Source organism: Caloenas nicobarica, chromosome 3 (assembly GCF_036013445.1).
Source record: "Caloenas nicobarica isolate bCalNic1 chromosome 3, bCalNic1.hap1, whole genome shotgun sequence".
Classification (NCBI taxonomy): domain Eukaryota; kingdom Metazoa; phylum Chordata; class Aves; order Columbiformes; family Columbidae; genus Caloenas; species Caloenas nicobarica.
This window is the reverse complement of record NC_088247.1, coordinates 43,122,035-43,144,775: the sequence shown is the minus strand read 5'-3', so window position 1 is coordinate 43,144,775 and position 22,741 is coordinate 43,122,035.

Below are 22,741 nucleotides of genomic sequence, written 5' to 3'. Positions count from 1 at the left end.
CTCCTGTTTCTCTTCTCTTTGCTTGGCTTTACTTTTCGAGAAAACAATGTAGGAAGCATGTATAAGGATAAAACACATGCAATGCATGCACCACTGTGTCACCACTGTACAGATGCAAGTAGGAGGCACTAGTTACGTTGAAACAACTCCATCTGAATCACCATGACTGTTAATGTTATCATTTGTTCCCTAGAAGATGAGAAGTCCAGAGCTGGAACTAGCGAACACATTTGGCACACCAGCTGCACTGGCCCTCATGACAGATGACCCAGTTTTGTTCTTTGAGAAGCCTCCTTTCCTTGAAATCCCGTGTCTCGCCCAGCACCTATTCCTCTGATTTATTCAGAAGTAGCTGTTTCTCCTCTGTAGACAAACACCTCAATGACCAAGGGTTTGTATTCCTGGGATTTGGTTCCATTTTTGTTATTGTCAAGAGGAACAAAAAGGGGTAAATAAAAGCTTTCATTGAATGGCAGATTTGCACTGTGTTAGTACAGGGTAAAACACCCAAGACCTCATTTCTTGGTGTCTGACTCCCAGGGCCAACCTTGACAGTCTCCTGGCCATCCTTGACAGAGCAACATCTGAACTGAGACTCTGACTAAGACTTTTGCCTCTGGACATGGTGAACAATAAATATTTTCTCAGGTGAGTTTTAATCAGCCGTTTACTGAAGGGTCATCAGCTGATTTTCCCTGTAACAAGCAGAACCTTAACCCCAGCAGTTCTCAGGAGTGCTCAGAATAAAACTGCCTGTTTTCACTGTGCAGAAATGCCAACATCAGGTGGGACAGAGAACACACACTGACCAAACGTTCATTTTGTTTAATTATTGGAAGTAGTTTGCTTTTTCTTACAAAGACATCTGCCTTTGCTTTTCTTTTTAAACCACGAATAAAAGCATCTCCCTATAAACATCCTACTAAATTGTAGAAGGGAAAAGAAAATACTGTGGAGCAGATAAGCCTTCTCCACTTTTGTTTCATGCTCATAAGGACCACTGTTCACTTAGCTTTCTATCAGGTACTATGATGGGAACAGAGATAGGACAGGTTGTTTACCTGATAAAGTAACAGCTTTTCTTAAATGCTAGATTTTGCCACTGGCCATTATGTTGTACTGGGTGTGCAATGAACATGTGGTAAGATTTGCTGTGACTTAAAACATACAGCAAAGAGACAATGACTGAACACTTCTAGAATTCCTGGTTTATGTTCATAGAACTATTGTGGAGCATCTGAAAAACTTTTGAGACAAGGTATTTGAGGGAATACAAATGTGTGATTTTTAAAAATGCCATTTCAGAAAAGGTAGAATACCATATAGTAACATTTAAATATGTTTTGGAGAACACAGTTAAAAATTAATCTCAATAAGTTGAAATAATGCCTGGTCATTCTGGATCGGAATATGATGACAAATATTTCTTTTATGTTCTTTTAATATCCTCAGTCAATCCAACTACAGAGTATTCATGTTGTTGATTAGTTTAGTGTTTGATTCAACTGAAAAAAAACCTACTACAAAAGTTTTACAATACTGGGGATTACACAGAAGACTAATGAGGAAGAAAAGAACCCTGAAGTGAGGTGAAAATTGAAGTGATGCACGTCATTTTAGCATGGATTCAAGGACTCCTTTTTCACACTGTCCTTAACATGTGCTGGTTATTTTCCTAGAAACTGGATGAAATACATATATTTCAGATGTGAAAAACTTTAATAAGAAGATAAACTTTCTTAATCATGGGATTAACTTTCTTTCACTGCTACCTTTGTGAATCATGTTTCCTTACAGCTCCTTAGTAAAAGGTCCATGAGCCAGCCAGCATGGAAGGGGCATCGCTGCACCAAAATGAGGGAAGGTAGTAGGCAGGGGCAAAGATGGGGCTTGCAAGGGAAACTTGAAGGGAAACTTCAACAGGTTGAACAGAGCTCTAAGACCAAGAAGAACAACATATATAAACGTATCATTCACTGACTTTGTCTTACTGGAAACACAACCACACCCTCAGGGCAGGTTTAGTCCTGCCTGATTGGTATTGCAGTTAATAGATTGGGCAGTCCGTGTGACTGTGACAGCCTGTGGGAACAGAGCACTCTTTGGTGCCAGCTGTTTTGGGACAGAGGAGTGGAAGATGAGGCGTGAGGGATTTATCACTTGCAATGGGAAACAAGAGAGCCTGTTGTGTTTGAAAGACTCAGATATGGTACTTGGGGATTTCCTGCCATCAAGAAGATGCAACATTGCCAACTGAGTAAAAGGCTTTACCTTTATTTATAATAGGACCTTTGTCAACTGCCTGTTCCCACACTCATGGGTAGTCTTGGAGCAAAGACAGCCATGACAGAGAGGTATAAAACATTTTAGGTGCAGATCCTCATCTAGCATATCTCAGTGTTGACCTACTGTGTGGTGGTATGGCTAAGCTATAGCAGTGGAGGTCCTGATCCCCAGAGAGTGTCCAATGAGGTGACTTTGACATGTCTTACTTGGTTCTTCTCTGATCACCTGGAAAATACCTGTGTGGTTAAAAAGGGCACAGAGTCTTTCAGTCATAGAGACCTGGATATCATTCAATTGACCTTCTTAATTGTTCATTACAGATTTCCAGACTACATTTTCTGCTCCTTTAATTGGTGCAGCAAACAACAGCACTAGCAACAGGAACTTCCTTGCTCCCTTGGGTGGGTGGAGAAAACTTCCATTGGCTCTCCTTCAAGATGCTACTGAGGCCAAGAACTTGGGAGGATCCAAAGAAAGGATTTATTGTTCATGCAAGCACCCTGGTATTAGTCAGTATAAATTAACTATACTGGTAGTAACTTTATTTTCTGTGGCAGAGCAGGAAAAAATCACTCATTTTCTAGGTTTCAGAAGATACTTTGCATCTGGGAAGGGTATTTAGTTGTTACACAGGATACAATAATTTTTTATTTCTGTTTGTTTCCTGAAGACCCAAACAAAGCTAGATGAATCATTTGCCTAATTCAATTTCAGATTTCTCATGTTTGTGGTTGTTCTTGAGCAGGGCCTTCCAGGGGGTGTGGAGAGGGATCTGCCTCTTCAACAGAGCCCAGCAGGAAGCCCTCATGAGTGCTGGATGCTGCTGCCCTTGTCCAGTAAATAACCAGAAATGGAAGTGTGAAGAGATGGAACAACCTTCCAATATAGCTGATAAAAAGGGGAGAAATTTGGGCTGGTGTAAAGCTTTCATGAATGCTAAGCTTTGAAGGGATGCAGAGAGCAAACCTTCCCAGCAGTGAAACAGCGTGGCCCCAAATTCTACCATGGAGTGTTGTGTAAATTACACAACCAAGTCACACACATGCACAAATCCACTGTGCCTGCAATGTGTTATTTGATGTTTCATGGAAGAGCTGATCCCTCCTCTTGGGGATCAGCGATAATACCAAAGGGGTACAGTGCTCTTTCTTTTGGCCTAGTGGGTAACAGGAGCTTGTATACTAAATAAGTTATCTGCTAGGAAATGTAGGTGTGCTGCTCCTTTGCAGTGTCTGTGGGATGTTAATTCAGAAGTGGTGGGAGCTGACGGCTAGCGGCACTGCACAGGGCTTCTGGGGACAAGCAGAATCCTTTGCAGCGTACTTCAAAGGGGGTTCTCAGTTAAGGGAAAAGAAAGATAGATTTTGAAGTTTCTTTCTGCCAGAAGGCTTTGCCGCCAACCCCTGAAGTTCTTCTTTTATAATCAGGGATGAGATAGGTACTTTTTCCTTCTTTCTTTTCTGCTTAATTTGGGCCAATGCATTTTGCACCTTGTGTAAATTCTTGTGTGAGGAGAAGACTGAATATACTGTTTATTTCTTTGCTTTCTGTGTTGATCTGGCTTCTACTTTATTTATTTATTTTTAATTAGAGACTGAGCCTCAAAGGATATTTACAAGCAGACCTTAACCACTGGTTTGGCATTCATTCAGCATCCATTCCCAAAGCCAGTGAAATTATTCTTTGGCATTAACCATTGTATGAACATAATATTCTGCTATATCAGACCGAATTAGTCACCACCTTCCGGGACTGAGCCTCAAACTTTCAACAATTTCATCTTCACCCTTCTTGAGGGTGCATCAGATGCAAGACCTGATCTGGGAATGAATTTGCCCTGATTTTCATTTTACTTTTTCCCCCTCCTCATCACTGGTTTTTGTCTAAGGCCTCCTGAATGAAAAAACATCTCTACCAAGTAAGAGACCTTCAGTTCTTGTGTTTTGAAAACAATGTTTGAACAGGATCAGGGCTGAAATTGGATGCTTCTCTTACACCTGCATCCAGCAATACAGCACTCTCCCAGGGCACAATTAAAATGCCTGTTACACATATGACTGTAGTGAGAATATTCTCCGAGAATGCAGAGGCTGGACAGGACATGTGCAGTGACCCAGGCACCTTGGCTCTATGACCTTAGCAAGAACCTGTGAGGAGGTGATTAATTTTCCTGCTAACCACCTTGAATCGAGTGGTTTGTTAATATTATGCGGGTGGGCAATGGGATCTCTTTTGATGCCTCCCGGCAACATCTTCTCAAGGACATTGTGCTGTGTGGCTCAGCTCTCTTGTGTTCACAGTTGGAGAGGCTCGTGACAGGGAAGTCCGAAAAATTTCTTCCGGTTCTAGTCTGGAATGTGACACAATGGTCCTGGAAGTAGAAAACCTATTGCAAATCAAAAGGTACAACCTTGGGTACAAAACAATCCAACAGATCCTTTCAGAGTGAAAGTCCTTCTTGATCAGAACCTGCTGAGACATGTTTTTTGGTATTTTAAAAATAGTTTTCTCAAGCCACATCTGTTTTGGAGCTAGGAATATCCCAGCCTGTGCTCACAAAGCTCCGACTAAATGTTCCTTTCTCAAGGAATCTTACAAGCCTTTTTTACATTGGCATACTATTTAGTAATCACTTGCACTAATCATGATGAGTTCTGAAGGTTCATGGAATGAATCACAGCTCACAATAGTAGGAAAAAGTTTTCTCTAGATGCATGCAGAGAGCTTCTGCAATGCAAAGTGCAGCCCTAAATTTTCATGGTTGGAATATTTTTTTTTGTGTGAAAAATAACTGACTGTACATGGTGATGCTAGATGATACTTTAAATGTCATCTTACTTATTTGTTCTCTGTGATTCTATTTTGGACATATTATAAAAACAGGAGATTTTAAACTTTGCTCCATTCAGGGATAGGACTAAACACTTTCTCAGAGTATAGAGAACAAAGTAAGTGTCACATTTGCTGACTGTTATTTTGCAGTCTATAGCAGTAAAATATAATCAGATTCTAAAGAGGACTGATGGTTCCACGTGAATTACTGGTGATGCAGTTTGTGTTACGCTATGATTTTATGTAGCTACAGTAACTACTATCTGATCCATTTTTAATTTTTAATTTATTTCACAGTCAACAAGGTTTAATCTTGCAAGAAGATTAAAAAAATACAATTTTTTAAGGCCACCAAAGGACCAACAGCCTTCCATTTAATCCACCCATAAGCTGAATGCCTTGAAAAGACGTGTGACTTGTTTGGAGCTGACCCTAGCAGAGTATGATATTAATAGGTTATTGACTTGGTAGGTCTTAAACAGCCAGAGGGAACATCACTTGCAGTAGCTGCAATGCACTGGAGGTTTGTTTCATTGATTGGGCTGTTTAACCCATCATCTCCAGGCATTTAAACAATGATATACGCTTGACAAACCTAATATTTCATTCCCTATCTGGGGACCATGAAACAGAAATTAAAGGAAAGAAAAAGACAACTGGACAGATACATAGCAGAAAATGATGATAAATGAGAGGGAAAAATCCAGACAGATAACAGCCCAAATTTTGGACTGTGCCATAACTAAGAAATATATAAAAAATAACAGAATTTTCTATGAGAAAGGTGGAGAAATCATAGCAAATGCATCTGAGTCCTGAAAGACTCAGAGTTAGCATGAATTCTGAAATCTTTGTAAGTTAGGAGCTCTTTTACTCTATGCTGTAAGGGAATTTGGTGGGGTAAAAAGAGTGTCAGAAGACATGGCCCTTTCCATCTACAAAAAGTAATGGCAAAGATCAACATTTTGCTGAGGACATACATTATGGACTGAAGGAAAATAATTTAATTTTCAAGACTGATGCTAACTTAGCAGTGAAGAAAAATATAGTTACAACAATAACAAGCTTCTGGGTATGATTAGATACAGTGTCACTGGAGTTCCATCTGACATATTTAAAATACGGGTTGTATCATGGGATGTTGCAAGCGTCTGCAGCTGAAGAAGGGGAAAAATTGGAAAACCAATTTTATTTTGCCATCTTTGTATCATAGTTCCATTAGAAGAACACAACTGCAGTACAGGACGTCCTTGATATTTTTTACGAAAATTGTAGGCAATATATTTATAGGAAAAGTGCAGGCTGGATTTTGTTCTGATAAAATAAAAAAACCTCTTTGGGTCAGAACCACACTTCTACCATGTGCTAATAAAACATCAAATATAGCAGATAAACAGATCTTGGTAGTAAAGCTCGGGCTCGTTTTGTTAGGTGTTCAGTATACAGCAGTAGTGGGATTCACTTTGCTTCTCTCGAGCCCCTGGAAAGTCATGCTGAATTGAGCAGTGAGGTGACAGGGTGGTGGGTGAACCTCGTTTAGCTGCAGCCCTTTAAAAATCAGGCATTCGCTTTGAGCTAGGCATCAACAGAGAGACTATGTGACTTGCTGAGGTTCACTGACACCTCCAACAGCAGCCTTAGCGAGGCACACGTTATGGCCTCTCTTCCCATTGCCCACCAGGACAGTCTAATCTTTAGACAGCTAAAATTAGTCCAGGAGAACACAGCTATTTCGGGATCTCTTACTCCTTTTGTCTTTCCTTAAATAACAAAGTCACTATATAAGTAGAAATGCTCAGGCCTCATTTCTGCAAATAAAAGTGCCATAGACACATGGAGTTATAAAAAAATTGAGGATATTTCCATGCTGGAACTTCCCATACTGGAACAGATCTAGCAAGAACCACTGGCACTTGGTCAGTGCAGAGGAAAGGCTCTATGTTATTGAGAGATAGCTCTGATTAAAGTTACTGAGATGGAAAACGAAACAGCAGTGTGAGACTTACACAGCCACTTGCACACTGTGGCAAGCAAAGAGAAAACAGTAGAAGATGTTTTTGAATAATCCAGAACAACCCATGGGAAGAAATAGTTGGAAAACTATGAAAATATTGTTACAATTGTTATTCTTTTTAATTAGCCGTTTCCAAAAGGCCTGGACAGAAAATAAAGTCACTTTGTATTGAATATGCATTACCTAAATGTAGCCATCTAAGAGTTGGGACCTGGTCTAATGCAGTTATCTAAGCTCTCTTTCTAATCAATGAAGATGGAAAGGCACTTTGAGAAGGCAGCTCCTCTCACTGACACTAGACACCCACATCAGAATGGGGTGAATGATTGCCTGAAGAGACCTGTATTTCCCATTTCACTATAAGAAACTTACTGGCCTGGAGCAGAAGACCAGCTCTTAGATGTTTAAAACTGGGCTAGAAAAAATCCATGTTTTGTGAGCATTTTCCACATGACTTCATAGCATCTGATCATCTCTTTTTAGCTTTTATGTAATTTAGAAAACATGGGAAAAGAATTGAAATAAATTCAACAAATAAGAATAATAGCTTTGATATGTATGGTTTTGCAGTGGATCAACTGGATGAGTTGATATGGGGATCTTTTACACCTTTAGTATCAATGATTTTATGGCTAATTGTAGTTGTGAGGGATATCTCCAATACATATTTTATTAATATTTATTAGCACACTTGTCACATTCTGTATCTCTGAATATATTGTATAGCTTCTCATTTGTTTTCCTAGAAGACAGAAAATGAAACCCTAGATTTTACTAGCTAAAGTACTTTAAATTCCTTAAAATTTCCGGTCTTTATTTTAGAATATACAACCATAAGAAATACAGGACTACTGTTAACACGGACCAAAAATCTGTATAAAAAAGTGTGGTTTTCAGTAAAAAAACCAGAGGCATTAGTGCTGTGTTTGCAAGCATAAGTGTCTGAAATGCCAAGTTGCACTGATGAAGTGTGATACCATAGGGCTTAGTAGATAACAGTTTTTATTTCCCATGTATGAAATCCTGATTTTTACTTAATTCAATAAACTTTTTCCACTAGCTTCAGGTGGGTCAAGACTCTCCGTCCAAAGGATGCAGAAGCTTACATGGAAGAAAGTATTTCTGTTTTGATAAGAACATGATAAGAATTAAATATACCTATATGAACTTGTAAGAATAAGTCCATGCAGTTGAGGTTTATTTTCTCCTCTACCCTTCTTCAGTGATGTAGTCATCACTGTGAAAGCAGCCAGACTGACTAAGGGTGATATTTCCTCAAAAACAAATGTCCTACTCCTGAAACACCACCACTCAACATAACAGTTTTATCCACACACTAAGATGTCCTGCTTAAGTTGCAAGTATGTAGTCCTGATCTGCTCCACTGCTCTACAGCAGATCAGGGCTGATTTGTTACCAGAGAGTGTATATGGATATACAGTATTTATTTAAAAGCTGAAAGCAAAAGTTGAGTATACATTGAGAGGGAATTGTGAAATTGAATGAATTATTTCAGTAATATCACATAAGAAGGGTCAAAGGGGAAGTAAAGCCCTCTTTTAAAAAATAATTACTAATGGAGTCTCAAGCAGATGCTGTGAAAGCAGTATAAATGCTTCTGAACATGTACTATGATGAATACTCTTTAATATCCTTAACATTACTAATTAAGGTTCCTTTACTAGCACCAGCTGATAATTATGTATATACTTCACTCCTCAGTAACTGGATAGTTGGTTAGGGTATATTGTGCAAATATCTCACTGTCCTGAGTGATTGCATTAGCTTTCCTGTTGCTCAGTGCAGCAAAGGCACAACCTCAAAAAAATTGCAATTATATGTATAATTTTTACCTACTGCATGCAGGTGTGCAAAACCTGAAATTCTTCAGAGATTAATCATTTAAAAAAATCTCATGTCATAGAAGAAAGGAAAATTATCAGAATCACTCGTAATATTGTAGTAAGTAATAAAATGGGTAGACCAACAAACTATGAGATACAATATAACTCAAACTTTTTATTATGGATTATGCACATTGTGTCTTACATGTGCCTATTTCCACAGAGAAAAAGCTCTTCATAAGAGCTCCAGATTGGCTTCCCATTTCTTTCTGGTGAGTGACACAGTCTGTTTATTTTTCTCTAGTTCCCCTTGTTATTTGAGCACCAGCTGCATCAGGATGCTGGATGCAAAAATCTGCTGTGCGAAGTACATCGTACCACCCTGATAAGTGACTGTTGTAACTGGTGTTCTGTATAAGGCTATTGGAGACTGTTTTCTGCTGTTGTAAACCTAACATAGGACTAGACGGCACACATGTAGGTGACCGTGGGTGGCATAGTTCCTACAAAGAAACCTCACAGGAATCAGCTGGAGATACGTATAGCCATATGTGTAACTTCGAACAAATTTATGCATGAGCTATCCAATAGCACACTCTGTGGAATAAGTCCTCTATTTTGCTCAGGAAATGTTTAAATTAAGAAATATATGTTGGAGATGTAGTGTATCTCTAAGACTGTGAGCAAATGTGTCCCACATGGCAACCATTTAAGATAAAAAACCCATGTTTTCAAGATCAGACTCCCATGATTATGTATCTATATGTAACTCCATGCATACACAGTCTTAGTTATGCATGCTCCCGAACTACTAATGCTCCTGAACTTTCTGCATCTGGAGAAATACCTTTATTTTTGCTTCACATTTCTGGTTTTATGTTATTTTACCCTCCATCATTGGTGCAAATGTTAAAAGTCCAGGTAACAAACCACTTAGGCTCTGTTAAGAGTCATTCAAGAGAAAGTGAGTTTTCCAAAGAGTGATAGGAGAGCAGAGGGAGAGACACGGGACACTCCTGTCCCATCTGTCCAAGTTGATGGAGCAGACCCCTACCATAACATCTGCTGGCAGGAGATGTTACCCCATTGCCTCTGGGGTAAGGAGTGGTGGAAGGGTGAAACTATTTTGCTGATTTGCTGAGGGCTTGAATTGCCCCCTAACCCCCCTTTGGCTTTCTCAAGAGAGAAAATGTAAAGCAGCAGTCTCTGGTGGCTCCAGAGGCTGAAGTGAGAACCAGATATGTGAATGTAAAAAGTGCCTTGAGCCACACAAATCCTTTAACCTTGAGGAGGTAAAGGAGTTAGTTTAACCCAGAGGGTAGAAAGCTTTCTGCTTCCTCTTGGCTCATTTGCTGAGTCTCCAGTGTGATGGACATCTCTCAGGTGGAGGGAGTCCTGTTCAACAAAGAATGGAATGACGCCACTCATTTATTCCCACTACATTGACAAATGGCTGTTTAGAGGAAACATGATTTTGACGGAAATCTGATCCGAGTCAGACTGGGGAGGAACAAGCTGAACTGCTTTTTAGCCATCCCTCTATTTGTTTCTAAATGTATATATATAAATGTGGGACTTACAGTCTTTTTCAAGAGTCACTTTGGCTTGGTGTCCCTGCTAGAGGTCACTAAAGTTAAAACAGAAACTTTCCCACTGAATCATTTAATGACTGGAAATTGGAGGTAATAGACTTGAAAACGTATTCTCATTTCTGCAATTCAAAACCCTTTATCTGTGCCATGTAGTCCTGCTAGAAAGAGCAAAATGGCCTTTAACAAAGTCTATTTGCAGAATAGTAAGAAGTGTTAAGATGCCAGATGCATCTCATTATGAATTTTAATAAGTAGATTCACACCTTGTCTTCCATTAAATAAATTACATGGTCTTTTCCAAACTCCTATCTTGCAAATTTCGAAATCTGTTTCTAAAGAGTAGACTCTAGGAGAGTTTAGGACTGTTCATCCAGGGCCCAGGCCCTGTGGTCTGTAGTAAGCCAAGATAGGGAAAGGGTCATACTCACTCATGTGGCAACACCACACAGCTCCCCTGTGCTGCTGACACAGAGTACTGCCTGCAATGTGATTAAAAGCAAGAGTCAGAAATCAAGATACTCTGTATTGCAATTAAAAGAGAAATAAATCATGTAATTTTCTTTTTATCTCAGAAAGAAAAGAGCTAAATTAATCTTCATCATGCAGAAACCTCTAGAAAAAGAAAACAAGTATTACGATGGATAGTGAAGCATATTCCGGTCCCATTATTGCAGCAAATGCAATCTCTTTCATAACCAGACCCTTTTGGATAACAGTTGGAGATATTTTTTTCTACAACAGGAAAGTATCTACATGTCTGAGCTTGAACTCTTCCATGACACTTCACCTCTGAACAGGTTTGAAGCTCACAGGCTCCTTGAAGTTGTAAGAAGGCATTGATTTCAGCGAGGGATGTTTGCAAAACTGTACTCTGCAGGAGTGAAACTGAGAGGAGGAAAGAAGCTTCCCTTTCTTTGCATCCTTTAAGGAAGGATGTTGAATGCACTTGTTCAAGCTACTAGTAATTGCAAAGATGAGTCTTAAAGTTGAAGAAGTGAGACATTAAGCTGCTTTGAATCAACATAGTTTCAGTGGAATCAGTGACCGCACAGCGCTTCAGAGAGGCAGGGATCCTGGTCCTTCTCTGCTGCATAATCGTGTTTCAGTTTTTCTCTATTTATGGGTAGTCAGAATTTATTTCTGTAGAAACAGATAACAGACAACGTCCCTGAAATATGTTCCTTGGGCCTATGGTCAGAAATCCTCTTGTAAGAAAACCTGTGAAATTAATGGGATGCACCATTTTACTCTAACCCTTCCCCACTAGAAAGACAGGGAGTTTGAAAGTTCTAAATGCAGTAATATAAGTTACAGAATATATCCAGGCAGAAAACACAAACGTTGCCTTTTCATCCTGGAACAACCTGAATTCAGTCTTTTGCTTAACTTTCATTCCTTCAGTCTACCCAACTTCTGTATTTTGTACATTATGTACAGCAGATATTGATATCATTTTATTGTTCCTTATGCAGTGATGGTATTTAATGAAAGCAACCATTGCACACTGGCATATGTGGAAAAGTGTCCTTTTAAACAGTACACACAGTGTCAATATACCAATGAATGATGCTGAAGAAAACTCATGTCTTTGGCAGGAAACATCTGCATTAAGTCAAGGGGAAGAATTCAGGTATCACATTGAAATCCTATGCATCTGTATATAAGCCCGATGTGTGTATATATATAAAGGATATTAATGAATAACTGGATTTGCTTTTAAATACAGTCCATTGCATGTAGGGACTATCTGATAACCAGAATTTATCCACACATTATTCATTTCCAGTTCTGTGTATTTTGCCAAAGTATCTGCCAAAATCTAGTTTACTTTCTAGTTCAAAGGACAGAGCAAAAAATGTTGTATTTGCTTGTTTGTTTCAAAGAGGAGCTATTAGAAATCAATTACTACCTTTTTCCAGGTCAAGCAAATACAGGTGAATTAGATGAACGGGGAGCCAAGTGCAAGCACCAACTATCACTAAGCACCACTAGTTAAGATACGGCAGATTTATGAGCTTTATTTTCTACCTTAGGCCTGTCATATTTTTTCACCTTTATGTTAGTTAATTGCAGAGTAACATAAATTAACTTTGGAACACAGCAAAAATGGGAACTTTATTTATGAATTTCTTGGATTTCTTTACCCCAAGCCAAACAACTAAATTGCTACTTAGCATAAATTATTTATTGGTCCTGGCTCAATACCATCCAACACCAGCCCCTGGAGGTCTGGGAGATATAAAAGATTTAAAGCATCTGTGCGACAGCATTGGTGCAGCCACAAAGCTATGTTTCTTTCCAGAAGGGTCCACTTTATTTTGTTGTAAATAAATAGAGCCTAAATTTCAGGGGAGGGCTGGGTAGCTTCTAGCAGGACTGTAGTGTTTTGCATATGTTAATTATCCACAGTCGTGTGACAGAGAGACATACACTGTTTGCACAACTATTCTGGGGAGACCTGTTGACAAAAGGATGCATTTTAATATACACAGAATACATGAATGTTATCGTTTTCTATCATTTTGTTTTATGTATATATATGTATAAATACATTAAAGAGTGATCATATATACATACAGATACTTCATAATCTGTCCTTATCATATTTCTATTTATCATCTTTATCTTGGTATATCTAAAGATCTCTACATACATATAAGGAAATTATGAATAAAGCCAGGCTTAACTTGCAAATAAGCATATGCCATTCAGTATATATTCACATGCGAACCTAATCTCTGACTTTAGTCTGGCAGATATGTCCAAATAATACCCCCATCTAGGCTGTTGTCTGCAAACTGTAACTGATGCCATACCGTGTGGCTCCTGTGAACCTGCTCTCCACCTATGCACCATCTCCATGGGCATTTTGGCTTGGCTCTTCTCCCTTTAGGCTCATTCTCCATTATGCTCTCCTCACATTTTCCTCCTGCTTTGATAATGGCAGAGGCTTGCATAGAACAAGATGCAGGACTCTGGTACAATGGTGCCTCTCCAAAGAGAGAGTCCCTGAAGGTCAGAACTGCGAATGAATATGTAGGTCATAACTCCAGCTCTGAGGGACCCACACGCTGAAGAACAATTACCTGCACGCTGTTTCTTGACCACGCAGTTGAGCACTTCTTAAAGTATGTATACAGCATATATTCTATTGTTCTGTAGAAAAGCTGGCTTTGACAATACTTAAGTGTACAATTTACTCTGTCTCCTGTTATTTTTGCAAAAATTGTCTTATTTCTCTGTCAAAATGTCAAAATGAGGTGGAGTAAAATTTTATTTAAAGTTTTAGAAGGACTTGGAAAGACTTTGAGAATTATAAGAGTCCTTTTGCTTCTTTAAAAATGTCCTATTTTTTTTGTTGTTTCTTTTGTGGTTACTATGTCCTAGGTAGTTGGTTCTGGCAGTGGTAAATTCTATTATCTGTCTACAAGCAAAGAGCAGCTGCAGCAACATCACTACAACAGTCTGTAATGACAGCCCTTATCTCATACATGTACACGTGTACATAGTTCTGCTTCCCTTGGCCAGTCCTGTTGGTTTCACAGGGAATCTTGTTTTCAGGGCTGGAGCTCATGTAGCATGTGCATAGTAGAGTCTTCACATCACTGGGCATGAATTGACAAGGCTATTTTAAGAACAACAAAGGAAAAGTTTAAATTTTAAATTTTGTATAAGCCTTAAAAATATATTAATTTTCAGTTTCATTAGCACTTAGAGAAACTGAAAAAGTGCTCTGAGAAGCCTAGAAGCAATCAGAAAAAATATTTACTTCTCTCAGCATCTTAAAGCCAACACTTACAAAACTCAAGAAGGACGGAGGAATGATGGAAAGAGGACTGTGAGGTGATTCATGACTTGTTGCAGAGCAGAACAGTAGAGCTGAGACAAGCAGGTAGTATTCTGTCTGCCCGTCCATTACCCTATACAGTAGAACAAGTATCCCATCAAAAAGATAGCTAAAATCCTGAGAGACTGTAATAATTTTTAAATACAAATCCATTACATTCTTCTCTCCATGGACTTGTTCCAGGAACTCGAAAGGATTGTGGGCAATTATTGTGCAGAGAGTTATTTTCAAGTAGCTAACAGACATGAAGGGTGAGAGGTTCCAGTGGTCTGAAAGCATCGACATATTTACCTGGAAATGGGCCTGGAACCTGATTCTGTGGTTGCCATCATGTAAACCAAGGAGACAGTCATGATATGCAATGACCAGTCATCATCGGGGCACACAAATAATATTAATATTTGAGTAGGCTGACCCCCAAGTACCATTAACAGAGGCATGCACCACTTAAACATATACAGCCTCTTCTGAGGACTTGTTTGGCATTTACAATATTAGTAATGAGAAAGAAACAGAACTCTGAAAATCCAGAGGATTTAAATGCAAATTGAAATATCAGATGATTTTTATTTTATTTCTAATGCTTTTTAATTGATGTGACTCTTGCATTTCTCAATAAATAGCTTATACTACAAGAGCTATAGAGATAATCAAATTATAAAAATGGTCAGAGAAAAAAAGCAATTATGCAGGGGTGAAAATGCTGTTTTTGAGGCATATCCAGAAAATCCATAATCATCAACAAGGTTTGGCTAATGTGCATTCAGTAAATCCTTTGTATGAACTCACAATGATTTCGTGCAAATAATGATTTCTTACATACAAATTTTTCTTCTTCATGTTTCTCCTCTTACTTTGACAATATGTTTTTTAATCACACCCACTTTAGTGAGTTTAATTAATCAACCTGTGTCTCTGAAGAGCTGATTTTATAAAAGCTCTACGGTACTGTAGAGGCACTGCTTATTTTCTCTCGGTGCTCATTCAGAAAGAAAGACCTCTAAACCCTATCTGAGGCTATTCACACTTACTGATTCCCCATTGGTAATTCAGCTCAGGGTTTGGCTCCACTGCTCATGAGGTCTGCCAAGGAACCACATCTCCTGCTTCTGTGTTCGACACAATTTGCTCCTTGCTGGGTGTTCAGGATCTGAAAGTCCCGGTCTCAGAATGCCAAGTGTTTTGTTGCTCATCATGTTCAACGCAATCCTTTATGACAGCAAAGTCAAGGAAAATCTTCTCTGCTTTTTAAGTACACTCTTTAAACAACCTTAAAGGTTTCCCCCTATATCCTTAAAGACCTTGTTTTTGATCCATATCAAAACTAATCTGCCTAGGCTCTGCTTCTGTGTTTATGAAGAAGGAATATAGAAGGCCATTCACTGACATCACTCAGTACTGAACTGTTAAAAAAAAATAGGCTCAGATGAAGCCATTCTAGTGGTGACCTAAATAAAGAAAGCTAGCTATGAATCAGGAAACTTTTTCCCTTGCTGACTACGCTCTTACTATCCATTTGTTTAGAGGCATTAAATTTATCTTGTTGCTTACATTTTTAACAGTAACCTTTGCTCACGTATAATCAAAATCATGATTTGCAAGTGAAAAATCAAAATAGCACCAAGTCTGAAATAAACTAAGATATATAAAACCATCTCTGGGCTCTGTTTTGTGTCTCTGCTGACGATTTTTCTCTCTCTGTATCGACATGAAAAATACCCCGATACTTCAATGCAAGCTGTCATGCAGAATCCTCAGCTGCCAGTATCCAGTGTATTTGAAGAGTATCAGAAAAAACTGTCAGTGCCAATGTATTCCCTAATAAAAATAATAATGAAGTCTTGAGAACTGTCAGTCCTTCAATTATGCAGCTATGACAGTGGCTGCACACTTGCCAGAATATAACCTTGCTATTGGAGGACATGAAAAGGCCGATCAAGCTTCATCGGAGACACAGTCAGGCACAGTATTTTTGTTCTCTCCTGTACTGGCCAGTCATGTCTTCAGAAAGCTAAGCTTTAGCTCTAGGATCAGCTTTCCTGACATAAAGAACCGAATAAGTTAAACATGAATTCTAATCGTAACACACAAGAAAGCACAGTGAAATGCTCAGTATTCGTCTAGCAGTGCTCCTTGGATGAGGGCTCTCAGTGACATTAAAGTAAGCAGCTAGTTAGAAACCAGGTAGAGCCAGCAGAAAAATATGATCTGTTCTTCTACGCTGTCTCTAAAAACTGCAGGTCAGGTACTACTTTTGTTAGGAAAATAACATTAGGAGGACATTTGTATAGAGCCTATCATTGCCTTGATAAGAGTGACACTGAAACTAGTAATCAGTGAAATCAGAGGCATCATATTTCTTGTTTGAGAAAGAATGAGGGATTGACACAAAGGAAGAATCCAACTCAATTTGTTCTGGTATTTCCTGATTGAGACCTATCAAAATGGTATCTCTTACTTAGTCACAACTTAGGTGGAGCTTTCAGAGAAAGCCACTGTTATATTGAGAGATAAGGCATAATTATCCACAACTGGTAGAGCTCCATCTTTCTCCATGTGCTTAACAAATAAAAACAGATCCTCTTTCCTATTGGCTAAACAAATGGCAACTATTAAAGCGTGAAACCTGAAATACTCTCTTGTGGTGTTACAGTTTCCACCTGAGCACTAACCCAGCATATTCCTCTGCAACTGGATCAGCCCAGTAAAAGAGGGATCAAATACAGTCCTGGTTTGCCCATTGTTCATAGAAAACCAGAAGGTGACAATCCCCCCATGCCGAGATTTCCCTCCAACCTTGCCTAGTGAATGCGTTTGTGGGTTTCCCAAAACAATCATCCTGAAGGGAAAAGCTGAAGGGCTGAGGGAGACGACAATAATGTGTTTCTCCCTGCAAATGCCTGCAGCTGCTGGACTGGAGCAGGTCTCTCCGTGCAACCTGCCATGTGATGTATGGCTATGACAAAGGAAGAATGTAATGACAGTGACTTCTTTGGGCTACCTCGAGTCAAAGAAAGGCCACAGCATATTCTGCTCCTTCACATCATGGTAGGCAGGAAGTCAGCCTGACTGTTTTTCTTGTAGCATCCCAAACCATGTATAAGATACTAAAAAGGAGTGAGAAATTGCTCCAGCCAGACATATCTTCCTTTAAAAAAACCCACGTCTTTTCACAGTGATACAATGTGACAGAGTTTCTGATTGTTCCTTCTCCCTCTCCTCAATAAAATACACACTTGGGATTTCTCCAGAGGGAAAATATAACACTGATAGGAGTGCTTCAGTTTAATCCTCCTTTTTCTCTCTTTCTCTCTTTCTCTCTTTCTTTCTATCTCTCTTTCTCTCTCTCTTTCTCTCTCTCTTTCTCTCTTTCTCTCTCTCTTTCTCTCTCTCTTTCTCTTTCTCTCTTTCTCTCTTTTTCTTTCCCTTCTTCCTTCCCCCAGTTCCTTCCACCTCTTTGCCCACCCTCCAGGCTCTTATGGTAGTTTCCAGGTAACTAAAGGCTGCAAAGTCAGCACATCAGAGTGACAGACCAGACAGCCACAGCATTTAGGAGTGAGTGACATATCATTTCTTTAACTCTCCCTCCTCCCAAGTCTCTCACAATAAGACTCCAAGCCATTCTTTACGTTATATATAGTTCTATTATGTTTTTGGTTAGGAATTGGTGATATTGTATATTGTAGCAGGCACAAGTCAATAAATCACTGTGTATCAGTGTATACCGTGGCTGTAGAATCACTCAAAAACATTGAACAGTGGAGCAGTAATCATGGGTTTATTTTATTGATTTGGGACAAGAAGAGTAGGCATGTCATCCTTATGTACAACAGAAATTTCACTGCACCAGATGTTTCAATTTTTAAAGTGTATATTCAGTGAGACATGACTTTAGTTATAGTAAAAATGTGTACTTTTTTTTTTCTTTAGGTGTAACAGCTGTGGGCAATGCACTTGTGCTGGAACACAGCAGAGGTGACCATAATGGCTTATAAGAATAAGATAAGTCCATGATATATAAAGCTAAGGGCTGCCTGAGAGGAACTAAGGGTGGGATGGTGGGAGCCCATCTTGTCAGGTATTGCTGGGTCCTCCTCATGTGGGATGAGCATTTCAGCCTCAGTGGAAAAGCAAGTGTCTGATAGCTCAGAGGGATCAGGGGCTCTGTTGAGATGAGTTGACTCTACTCTGGCAGATCTCTTGGGTGTTGAGCTGGAAGATGAGGCTCAAGTATCAGCCCACCAACTCATCTCCTCCCATGCAGGGCTGAGACACTCGGGGCATGTTGGGAGGGTTTGCCCCCATCAGTGGAGGGAGGGATTTGATGCAATTCATTTTGGGAATTTTGAATAATTTCATGGAAGGTTTAAATCTGAGAAGTCTGACTAAAGGCAATGCCTGCCCAGACAACCGTGCTGTGGTGGGGAAAGACTCACACTGGTGCCAAATGGATGAGCTCAGGCAAGAGAAGAGTGCTAGGCAGGCTGATGAGGAGCTCTACGTGGCAGCATCAGACTACCGTCCTGGAACAGAGCACCTCACTGGCTAATTGGCACTGATGAACAGGGTTGCACAGTCCTCTGCGTGACCTCAGGGAGCCTCCACCCACCCCTCCCTTGCGTTAACTCAACAGGCTCAATTTTCTCACAGTGTCCCCACTGCACAGAGCTGCCCTGTGGCCACTGTGTTCCCCTCTGTGACAACAATGACGGTCTCCCCTCCTGCTGCCACGAGGCCCTAGAAATATTTCAGCATAAGTTATACAATAGTTGTAGGTGAAAAAAAAGCCTATATCTCAGTAATGCAGAGGGATCTGAAAGTGCCTGTTATCACTCAGGAAGCACCAGGGAAGGGGGCCATTTATTTAGCAGATGCCCTGGCACGGTCCCTCTCTGGGAAGCATGCTCTCATCCCCCCTAGGGGTAACTTTGCCAACAAATCTCTCCATCCTCAGGGGAGCAGAGGAGGACTCAAGCACCTGCTCTCTATATTTTCTCTACTATCGCAATGATCAAGACGGAAATCATTAGACAAACCAGACTTCCAGCTCCCATTATTTTTAACAGGCGTTGCACATCTAATTTGAAATGCACAATGCAAATATTTACCTTCAAGTGTCAAAGGAGACTATAAAGATCTTTATGGATCTTCACACTTCAAGGACTTAATTCATTAAAAATAATTATACATATGTGGGGATTGCTTCCACAGTGGAGCTGAGATATGCAATCAGTTGCCAAGTAGAAAGTACAATGTGCACACTAAGCGTCTGTGTGTCAGCTTTTATGTGAGAGAGGAGGGCTCTTGTGCATCGGAACATATGTGTGCAAACAGGGCTGAGAGGAGATCTCGCTGGAATTCACCACTGAATAAATTAGAGAAAGTCAGTGTGTGGCACTGGAGACTCCGAATGCTGCAGACGAACTCCTTTGTGCTTGCCCACCTCCTTCACCTCAGCCTGAATATGCCACATGACTCTTCATTTTAGAATGAGAGCCATTTTAGGAAGAAAAATATTAGAAATTGGCTTTGATTTTCTCTGCCCCTCAGAGACTTCAAGGTGTCCAACAATTTGTTTCCAACAGTGCCAGTTTTACGAGATTGAGGCTTTTAGCCTCAAATTTTGATTTATTCTGCAAGAACAGAGACACAGAACTTTCCCATCTTTGATCTGTGCTGGGTGTTTAAGGGGCAGATGCTGCTGTTTTGAGCAGGTAACTGGAAAAAAATTTACTGCTGAAGTCAATGGCCGAGAAAAAGCAGTCAATTAAGTTCTCAGACACTAATAATCTGTTCTTACTTGTAAATCATGGACACTCTGTTTTAAGTGCTTGGAAAACTTCAAGCATGAATCATATAATAACAAGCGCCTTCGTTTTTGGAAAATAATGTTAATAATTTAGCTGTCTGGTTACCACAAGGAGCATCTATTGATTTGACCTACTTGTATGTCAACCCCACCCCAAACTGCGAAAGCTCATCACATGCACAAAAAAAGTAGCGGGGAGAGAACTGCTCTCCTTTCTCTCTGCTTGTGCTTGAGGTTTTGAAAAACAGCTGTCATAAACAGGCATTTATTTCTCCTCGTGACGGGCATTTACCTTGTCTCTCCTCAGAGGATGTTCATGTCTGAGCTCAGCCACCAGGAAAGTCCTGCTGCCCACGCTCACCAGCCTGCCTGGCGTTGTCACGGTCCCTGTGTGCTCGGGGCTTAGTCATCTGTGGGACCACGCTCAGGCAGGGAGGAAAGAGTCTGGGGAGATCATGCCAGAGACAGGGAGATCTTGCAGTATCACACCATATATTCTTAATGTTCTGTATTAACATTAACCTGTGCTCAATAGGGAGACAGCTCTGAGAGCAGAGCCTGAGGATGAAACGGTCACAGAAACACGTGCTATTTAATGGGTTTTCAGCTCAATTTGCATCATTTGGTGAAGCCCTGAGACTATGGCAATTCAGTCCACTTTTTAGATAATGCATCTTATCTGCCTTTGTAGAACAAAACGGCAGGAAGATGCGCCAGGGGAGGTTTAGAGTGGACATTAGGAAAATGTTCTTCACCCAGAGGGTGGTGGAGCAATGGAACAGGCTCCTCAGGGAGGTGGTCATGGCCTCAAGCCTCACAGTATTCAAGAAGCGATGGGACAATGCCCTCAGACATATGGTGTTAATTTTGGGGTTGTCCTATGCAGAGACAGGAGTTGGAGTCGATGATCCTTGTGGGTGCCTTCCAACTCAGGACATTCTATGATTCTAATAAGTTTGCACTTCATAAAATCTTACAGAACTTCACTGGCTATATTGACACCACATAGCTGCTGTGGCTGGTAATGAAAGCTTTATGGCATATGAAACACATTAGGACATTATTGGGAATCTGTTGCAACATCAGACATTTGCCTTTGACATCAAGAGGATGGCAAACTAATGATGAAGTGTGCTGTGAGGGTACATCTGCTTTAATAGTGCCTCTTACATTTGACACAGACAGGCATGAACCATGTTATCTTGCATTTTTGCAAATAATATTTATTCCACAAAAGAAGTTCACTCATGCTGAATAAATAGCACCTTCCTGGTGAAAGCATGTAATTAGATGAAATCCAAGAAGTGACAAATATTTGCTTTGCATGAAAGTTACTGCGTGAGATTCTGAAGTTTGAAGTATGTATGCCAGAGGCAGAAACAACAGCCTTCACAGCTTCATAAGTACTTGGTGCTGCTAAGTACTAAGTGACACAGGCTGCAGGTAGAAAATTTGCACTTCTAGCTAATGTAGAAATTACCCACCTGATTTCACCTCTCCCCTCTTTTCTCTGATCCCTTTTGCCCTCTTGGAGCCCTGCGTGCCTCCATTCTTACGTGTAACACAGGGAAGCTGTAGCACCTTCCAAGGACCATGGACTAAAGCCCGTCAGCTGTTCTTGAAGCTGCCTGAAAATGTTTCTGTTTTTTAAAAAAATAGGTTTTCCAGTCAAGGAATGCCATTGCAACTGAATTAACTTGTATTTCATTAAGTTCTGTCTATATTGTTATTTTTGTTTATCTGGGGAAAAACAAAGAGAGCTTCCAATTTCAACACTTGAAATGGTTTGAGCTTTTCATTTTGAAATAATTTCATTACAAGATGTATCAAAGGAAAATGCATCAAGTGACCCCAAATATCTATGAAAAATCCATCGCATACTGATTTGATCTGATAAACCACAGGAGATTAATTAGTCTTGGTCACATGACTTTCCAGGCACTAAACATGGCTGAAGGGGTTTTGCTTTTTGTAGTGTAAGCCTGTATTTTCATGTATTTATATAAAATATATAACATATAGGGAAATTTGTTATATGGTAGCATTTACCACTGGTATGATTATTTCACCCCAAATATGAAAATCTTCATTTCACCAGAAGCTATAAGGCTATTTTCATGATGAGAATAATTCAATGTAATTTTTCATCCATTAATTCAAAACTGCTTCTTTTCAGTTGCTTTGAAGTAATTTGTACACTAATATAAGAAATAGTATGAAAATAACCTTTATTTCCCTTTTAAGTCAGAGGGTACTACATACACACTGAGTAATCTAGACCAAAATTTTCTCACAGATATAGACTACAATGTCTTAAAATAGAGCACATGCTTTCTCTTCTCTTGTATGAAAATGAAAAAAAAAATAGAAGACTTTCCTCTAAAGATACTCAGCGTTGGCTAAACTTCTCTTGTGCCCTGCTGCATCTTGAGGAAGTCTGACATATGTCCACAGGGTTTCTGGTTCCAGACAAATGTCCAGACAACTGAATAATTTAATTCTAGTATTAAAATGAGA